This window comes from Schistocerca nitens, chromosome 2 (genome assembly GCF_023898315.1).
Source record: "Schistocerca nitens isolate TAMUIC-IGC-003100 chromosome 2, iqSchNite1.1, whole genome shotgun sequence".
Classification (NCBI taxonomy): domain Eukaryota; kingdom Metazoa; phylum Arthropoda; class Insecta; order Orthoptera; family Acrididae; genus Schistocerca; species Schistocerca nitens.
The window spans coordinates 208,717,223-208,726,601 of NC_064615.1; positions in this window are offsets into that span (position 1 = coordinate 208,717,223).

Below are 9,379 nucleotides of genomic sequence, written 5' to 3' on the forward strand. Positions count from 1 at the left end.
ATAACAGTTATCACTGTGGAAGATTCGCAAGGCTTTGCAACTAAAACAGAAAGTCAGTGTCCCACCTCCAGAAGCTAAAGAGTTAAGAATATAGTCCGAAGCGTTTATACCGTTCCTATTGAGTGTCTCCTAAAGTAGTTCGAATGCAGAACGGTGACAGACAACGGGTCAATTACGAAGTGGAGTTTTGCTGTTGGATTTTTTCATCAAAAAGAACATTTCTTTCAAAAGATGTGATGATTACTTCGCTGTTATTGTATAAAATAATTTTGAATTACGGAAGGTAACAGTATATGTTGGATCGGCAACTTCTAAGGTCACAAGATGGGCTCTTCTGTAGTTCAATATTGTATGCAGTATAAGGGAAGTAATTATCACAGTACATGTTACACCTTTTGTAAAATATTGTGCTATTATGAAAAGGGCCTACAAGGTTGGAATAATTTGCAGTGAAGACGGTCACACAGTGACCGAAATCGATGTGGAAAATAAAGGATTTCAATCTTTATGACCGATGCTGCTACTTATCCAAAACATATTGACAATAATATGGTCGTGATGCACATGGTTCCCAATGGGATTAGACATCAATTCAATTAATTAGTGAAACTCTTGAGTGCTCTCGCACTGCTTTCAAAGCAGAGTGAACCTCTGGGTTACACTTCTGACAGTTCCCGTCCTTTGGCAGAAAGCTAAAAGCGGGAGCATAACAAACGTTAACGTAACTGCCTTTAAATTTATTATTAAAATAGAATTTTCCTAGAATCTGCTCCATTGCCCAAGGCGACGTACTCGGTCTACAAGTGATCAGATAACGACTACAAAGTAGTCTTAACAGCAGCTCTTACCTGCGAATAATACATGATGAATTCGGACATAGCCTATCCTTTTAATTACAGTTTCAACACGCTGCCCACAGCAACTTATGATTTGTACAAAGTAACTGATTCGTAGCCGGCCGCGGTGGTCTAGCGTTTCTAGGCGCTCAGTCCGGAACCGCGCGACTGCTACGGTCGCAGGTTCGAATCCTGCCTCGGGCATGGATGTGTGTGATGTCCTTAGGTTAGTTAGGTTTAAGTAGTTCTAAGTTCTAGGGGACTGATGAGCACAGATGTTAAGTCCCATAGTGCTCAGACCCATTTGAACCATTTTGAACTGATTCGTAACAGCTGCCGTTACACGCAAGAAAATCATTTAATTCAGCGAAAATAAAAAAAAAATTGTTCAAAGGTAAATCAGTCAGCTGTTTTAGTAAGAGACGTTCCGTGGATGTCCATGGCTGCGATAGATGTGGGGCAAGCACTTACCCACCTTAGAATGCTCTCACCGCGGTACCCTACAGACACGCTATAACGACGAACGTAGTACTGTTGTGCCGTCATACTATGCCTCCTTCAAGCAGTCCGCTCCGTAAACAAGTCACAGGCTCTTCTTGATTCAAGGCGCTGACCCTGTGGACAGCTCAATCGTGTGCTTGTTGACTTGGGCGACACAATTGACACAATTTGTAACACTCTTCCTCGTGCTAGCAGCGTCTCCATGGCTACTGTTTACGGAAATGTCGCTGCACACTCGGCCCTCGGCGAGGTTCAGTTCGTTATCAAACTCACCGTGCTCCCTGTTCCTTTTTTCCCCTATATTTTAATTCCATGCCATTCGCACCATATGGGTGGGGTGAGCTGTCAGCGATACAATATTCCGCACTTCATACGAAATAAAAATATAACGAGAATGAGAAAAAACAATAGAAACGTTTTTCTGTTTTAAATAAAAAATCAAAGAAAGACAGATAAAAGAATGAAAATACCTAAGTTTTAAAAACACAGCAGAATGGTGAAAATCTTCTGGGGGGTGGGGGAGTGAAGCACTACTCTTTCGCTTAAAATCTGAGGGACCTGCGCTGAGTGAGAAGTGATAGAGGATGAGAGAACATGTTCCATAGGTTTGAGGTGTGTGGGTAGAAAAGACAGGGGTCTATTAGACTATGGAGACGAAGGCAGGAGTTGGGGTGGATAGTGGGAATGCAGAAAGTGGGAGGACTAGAAAGGAAGCGCAGGTGACGGAAGTAAATCTCGGAGAACGTTATTGACACTTGGACGACGTCTGCTTTAGTTCCCATGTATTCAGCAGATAACATTTTATAAACAAGACTGATTTACAAGACAGGCTCGCTGAATAACAATACACTTAGTTAACAAAATGAATGTGTGACTCTTCTACCAGTCGATATATTAAGAGGCAACAAGATACAACATTCATTAGTTCAATTAGTTCAAGGAGCAAGCATTATTCAGTCACCTGGGCCTCAATTCGACGAAGAAAGATAAGCCATCAGTAACATTTTTCATAACATTCGAAATAACGCTCGACAGAAAACTACTAAAATGGTTAATTGACTTGTTTTGGCTGAGGGAGAGACTACGAAAGCATTATACAAGAACACATAAACAAAGAGTTAGTGGATATCCCCTCCCACAAGCGTACGAAGTTGCATTCGTAAATTGTGTAGTTTATGGCCACGAGAGCCATCAGTATAATGGAGTGAATTCATCATACCTGATAGAAGTATCAGAATTAGTGACATCTTTGGTAAGATAACACTGTAAATATTAATCAGTTCACCTCTCATGTGATCTTACCAATTAAAGTAGTATGTGGCTCCTTCTAGATCTGCGACCGCCCAGTTCAGTAATCCCTAAAGTAAAAAAAAAAAAATCGGCTCTTCGTAACTTTCGACTGCCGACAGCTGAATCGCGGCCCTGCAAAGGGCTCCGAGAGAGATTTCTGCTACTCTGCGGTGTGTCAGATAAAAGAAAGTCGTCCAAATTGTACTGTCAGATGAATGATCTTTGGAATCTTTGTTATATGTCGCATCTTTAGCCAAGTACTGATCAAGGCAACTCTACAGTTAATAACTGCAACTGGTGTTCAGTTGCTGCATTAGTTACCTTTATAATGAAGATAATAAATATTGTCCCCTTTTCTCAACTGGATATTTTTGTTTCCAACCAAACATGTTTCACCGGCTCCTTTTATGCATCATCAGTGCTCTACTAATTGAAAATTTATTGTTTAGCTATGCACATATCGTTATAAGACATGTGGTGTTTCATGGTAGGAAATTTAAGATGTTGTAGTACTTACAATCATAAGATGGATTAACCGCAAATGGGAAAATCTACTGGCACAAGTGACATTGGAAAAGGGCAGATTATTATGGGCTGGCATCTAGGGACCAGCATCCTGGAAGCGAAGAATCTGGTCGGCTGTTCGAGGGCTAATGTCGTGAGCATCTCTGGAACGTGACTGAAGGACGGTGAAACCATGAGTGGGTGGCTAACCGTTGGACATCCACTCCTCAATACAAAACGTGGAGATCTGAGGCTTGCCTGCGCTGCATAGCAGGATAGGTGTCGATGAGTGGCAGATCTGAAGACAAATCACAATGCTGGTGCAGGCACGTTTCGTAACACACAGCAGCGCACCTTGTTAAATGTGGAGCACCGCTTTAGACGATCCCACCGTGTTCCCATGTTGATACAAAGACTGTCAATAACGACCACGGGGCAGGGTCATCGAAACTGGACTGTCTATCAGAGAAAACGTAGCACCTGGTCGGATAAATCACTTTTCTTGCTACGCCAGGTCTATAGACATGTCCAGAAGGTCCTTTATTCAGGAGAACGACTGCTCGAAACATGCAACGCGTCATGGGCACCGGCCTATGCAACTTCCATAAGGTCTGTGGTGCCGTCGTAGTAAATGGGTACAATATTGCAGACGACCTGAATCCCATTATGCTCCGTGACGACATTACCCACTTACCAACAGGATAACTGTCCATTTTACAAGACCACAGTAGTACTACAAGGGTTTGACGAGTATGAAAAAGGACTAAATCTGTCAGACCCTAACATTTATGCGTGACTGGTGATATGCAATGTTATCACCTATTACGTCTGAATACCGGAAGGTTATTAGCCAAGAAGGCATGAAACAACATACAGCTAACTTTGAATACTAGGGGATATCGACACAGCTTTCCTTAGTCAATAAACAGACTTACAATCAAACAAAACGAGATAGTACAATGCCAGTTAGCATCAAGAGAACGACCGTTGAGTCTTGCCTCTGAGCGCAACGATAACACTGGGGTCGGATTGTGGTGCTGGAATTGTCCAGTTCCGTTGGAATGCACAATGGACATGAATGGATGCTGGTGATCCAGCAAGAACGGGACCAACGGTGACTCAAGAGATCGTTCAGCGTAACGTAAGTGCAGGCCTTCCGCAAATTGCTGCAGATTTCAATGCTGCGCCATCAACAAGTGTCAGCGTGCGAACCGTTCAACGAAACATCATCGATATGGGCTTTCGGAGACTTGCTGACTGCGACACAAATCTATACGCTTCGCCTGGGCCCGTCAATACCGACATTGGACTGTTGATGCCTGGAAACATGTTGCCTGGTCGGACGAGTTCCGTTTCAAATTGTATCGGGCGGATGGACGTGTACGGATACGGAGAAAACTTCATTAATCCATGAACCCTGCGTGTCAGCGGGGCACTATTCAATCTGGTGGATGCTCTGTAATGGTGTGGAGCGTGTGCAATTGGCGATGTGTCTATATACGACACTGACGTGACAGGTACGTAAGCATCCTTTCTGATCACCTGCATCCATTCATGTCCATTGTGCATTCCGACGGACTTGGACAGTTCCAGCAACATAATCCAACAACCCACACGTCCAGAATCGCTACAGAGCGGCTCCAGGAACACTCTTCTGAGTTTAAACACTTCCGCTGGCCACCACTCTCTCCAGGCATGTCTGCGATGCCTTACAACGTGTTGCCCAGAGGAGATCTCCACCCCCTGGTATACTTACAGCGCTGCAGCACTGCTTCAGACATTAGTCGAGACCATGGCACCTCGTGTCTTGGCACTTCTACGTGCTCGCGGGCGCCCTACACGACATTAGGCACTTGTTTGTAGCTTTGGCTCTTCAGTTTATAACGATAAAAGTACCAGAGAAGAAAGCGGCCTAACACGCAACTTTCGAACAACTCTGCATGAAAGACATGGCTCAATGGTGTTGGAAACGTGACGAATTAGAATATAAAAAAAGGGGGGGGGGACAGCATAATTTTCCCACTTTTGGTTCACAAAATGCACATTAATAAACAAGAGGGTGGTAGTGCTCTAGAGCAGTATTTTCTCATCTCCTCGATTCGGCGCTTCTTCGTGCCAAGAATGGTGGTTGGCTGACTCATTTCGATCGAGTGACCAAAGTTTTGGAGCTAAATCAACCGTCTTTCTCACGCTGGTCAGGTGGTGCCACGATTTCTTCATCTTTGATAACTGGAGAAAGGTGAATATGTCGTACTCAATTACTCTCTGGGGACAGCAGTGGCAGTATGGTGGCCCTGCTCTTAGGTAGGCCAGACACTGGCTCTGCTGACAAAGGCATGAAGCAGGAAACAGCCGCACTTCTGCACAAACTGCCCATCTCCAAGGGGAGTATTTCCGCCAGATGGTACTAGCAGAAATAAGAGAAATAATTTTTAAGTACTCTCATTACAGTTATTCAATATTTTTAACAATCTGTTCTGTCTTTTGTTGTAATTGTTCATTTTTAGATAAACGGTATCTTCAAATGATACGTAATTTATGTAAATCGTTCCTCACTGGCCGACACTGACGTCATGCAGCACGAAGACGCCCTCACGAGATCTATACAACGCAGTGTTGCCTAGCCAACAACAGCAGTTTCAGCGTCTGAGGCCTACTGACTGTTCTACACAACTTCAGTTGATGAGTAACGACACTTCGATTTTAATAAGTACATGTTACATTATTTTAAGTCACTGACTTCTTTATGTAACTAGCACGTTTTCTATCTTTCACAAAGCTGTCTGAAGATGTCCTAAGACTAGGCCGAAACCGATCACTTAAAATAACCATTCCGACCAAGACTGTTTTTCATTAATTTTTATTGTATGTGTTCCCGCAATTAACAACTAATGTTGAGTGGAATGTGTGTTCTTATAGGACAAATATCCAAGGATTTCCACCCAATAATATCCAAACAGCAGACTCTGTACACAATTTATTAAATTGCCAGTAGTAAGCTCTTTTAAAAAACAACAAATTCATATAACTTACAGAACTTAACAAATGGTTAAAAGAATGAGCTTTAAAAACAATAACGGCGGCTTGCCACCATAAAATCAAAGAACCTTTTACAACAGTGCTTTTAGAGTCTACCCAGGAGACAAAATCCAATAATAAGTTAACTTGACAATGCAACTTAAGATCATTTACAAAAATGAGACTTGGCATCATAAAATCGGAAAACATTAAGAGCAGTAATAAACTAAAAAAATAATAATAATGGCAACTCAGCACCATAAAATAAGAGAAATTTCTTCTGCAAGAACAAATTACAATGGTGCTTTAAAAAATTTTACTCCACAGACCAAGTTCCAATAATAAGTTAACTTGGCATTACAATTTAAAAAATCATTTATATAAAAATACTTTGAGAAAGATAATGGCACTTGGCACCACAAAATCAAAGAAGCGCAACACACAACCAATAACTATAATAACAAAATAATGATTTGATACAATCAAAGGGCGAGGGCAACTCCCAACGCAATCACAGACGTGCGAGCTCTCAACACTTCGGAGCCTTCCCATTAGAAACGGTCCCCGTAATAAACCGCTGAGAGCTCCCCGACATGCCTCCCACAGCTGCCCATCACTTACGCACCTTGGTTATGTTCTGTAACACACGACAGATCAACACAAGATAAAATTCAAAAGTCAAATAACAATATAACATGATAACCACGGCGCTGTTAACTCGGGCGCTCTTAACAAGTGCCGGAAGCCAACACACACAAATCTTCATAAGCAATTCTCGCTTCTTAAAACAAAACAATAAAAGCTTAGCGCACATGAATAGTCAAACCACAGTCTTAGAAGTGCCTGAACGACACCAAAGCGACTATTCCACCAAGTTAATAATAACACAGTGAGATAAAAATCCAGAACATACCACTAAATGCTGTTACACAAACCAAATTGACGAGATCGTGTTGTTCAGGTCCCAGAAGACCATATATACCAAGCAGCAGTAATTCACTATGCATATACTGTCCAAAACCACCTTTCTTAGGCAGACTTTACCTAACACATCAAATGCCAAATATACCATACATAAACGCAACTCCGGGCAGGTAACAGGAACCGCCTACGTGAATTCCTTCAAAAAGGAACAAACAGGCACCACCAAAGGTAATGCTGAGCAGACCGGTTGGGCAACGACCCACTCAGCGAGATAACCAAAAGATACTCCAGTTGAGGAAATAAATTAGAACCAACAAATATCATAACATGCCACATACACGGAGCAAAAACATCCATCAACGCCGTCCCACGTCAGAATGTTCAGAAACCGCTGCTGGAGCTTCCAGCGGAAAATCTGACGAGCCAACTGAGCCCACACCGTAACCTGGCAGACGACTCCAAAATTGAGCAACTAGTTGTCTCCGGGCCAGAGTATCACAGAACCCCACCGGACCTCCACATCAGACAGGCAGGCAGAACAAGTACGCCGAGCCGGCCGCGGTGGTCTAGCGGTTCTAGGCGCTCAGTCCGGAATCGCGCAGCTGCTACGGTCACAGGTTCGAATCCTGCCTCGGGCATGGATGTGTGTGATGTCCTTAAGTTAGTTAGGTTTAAGTAGTTCTAAGTTCTAGGGGACTGATGACCACAGATGTTAAGTCCCATAGTGCTCAGAGCCATTTGAACCAAGTACGCCGACTCAAATTAATCACTACCGCATGGCCAGCACAGCGGCGAGTCGCCTCCGCCCCAGACCACTCTGCTCATATTGAGAGGCACAACAACCTCAGCGCTAGTCACCAGCAGGTCAGGCAGAGCGAACTTCACGCTCCGTGCAATAACCTGAAACCGACTACCGTCTCGCTTTCCGCCGGCCACCGCAAACACACGCCAGTGACGTAATAGTAAATCACCACCGGAGTGCCACCCGCACCAGAACAGCGAACTATAATCGATTATAGCGCGAGCACCAAACAAGATTACAGGATAGCGGCGCGCGCTATATCAGTTGAGAGATGTTTACTATCCCATCTGGTATAGTTTTGAAACAATTAGACATATTGTACTCATGTTATACCGTGAATTTATCGTTCCGTTTCAAACACCTGTAAATGACCTGGTAAATAGGTCCATTCAAGGAGAAGTTGATGAGACATGTGGTACTGGAATGTAGGACCTGTTCTGTGGCCAGTTGCTTGCAGTTGTTGGTAGCTATGTGTGTGTGTCGCCCCAGCTGCCAGCAGCAGTTTGGGGCGTGCCGTACTGGCGCCTCGCGTGGAGTCGTGCCTCACGTGACGGATTAGGATGCGCCGCTCCTGACGTCAAGTGCGCCCGCCTCAACGACAAATTGAGTATCGATTGAGCCTCCGCGAGCGGCGCTGGTGCAGCGCGCCCGCTGCCTGCCGCGCGCGCTCAAAGGAACCGGTTCGGCACAAAGAGAAAGAGGCGAGCTGCTAAAGCTAAAAATGCGCTTTACATATTTGCTGCGGTACCGTCCCCGTCGGGATGCGCGCCTCAGCTGACGACTGCCGCTGGACCAGCCAGACGCCATTTCATGCCCGGGAATCATCCCATCTGCTGTGCACCTTCGTTACAAGTGAAAGGATTTCTTTAAAAAAATTAGAAAAAACTTTTGCTGTGCTGCTGCTGACGCATTTACAGTACTTGACAATTGCTAAGGAACAAGTGCCACTTTGTAACGTAGCAAATTACTACGCGGTGCCATCCTGCATTGCCGGCCGGGGTGGCCGAGTGGTTCTGGGCGATACAGTCCGGAACCGCGCGACCGCTGCGGTCGCAGGTTCGAATCCTGCCTCGGGCATGGATGTGTGTGATGTCCTTAGGTTAGTTAGGTTTAATTAGTTCTAAGTTCTAGGAGACTGATGACCTCAGAAGTTAAGTCCCATAGTGCTCAGAGCCATCTGAACCATTTGAACCATCCTGCATTGAAAACGTAGCTTGCCGGGAGGAGAGCAGATTTTGGTTCTCACGCTGGCACAGTTGACGGTGGCTGCTGGGCCGATCGAGCCGTCTAAGGCTCGTTTCACACTGCGACACTGGTGTCGGTCACCGACAGAGATACATTCGTTTGAACTGGAGCGTTCACACTGGGACACTACACTGCCTCACCGAGCCACTGTGACCCAGCAATGACTCATCCTCGCCACTTGTGACTGTCAAGGTCACTGTATTGGCAGCAGTCACCGCCAGAGATGCATTAGTTTGAACTGGAGTGTTCACACTGCGAC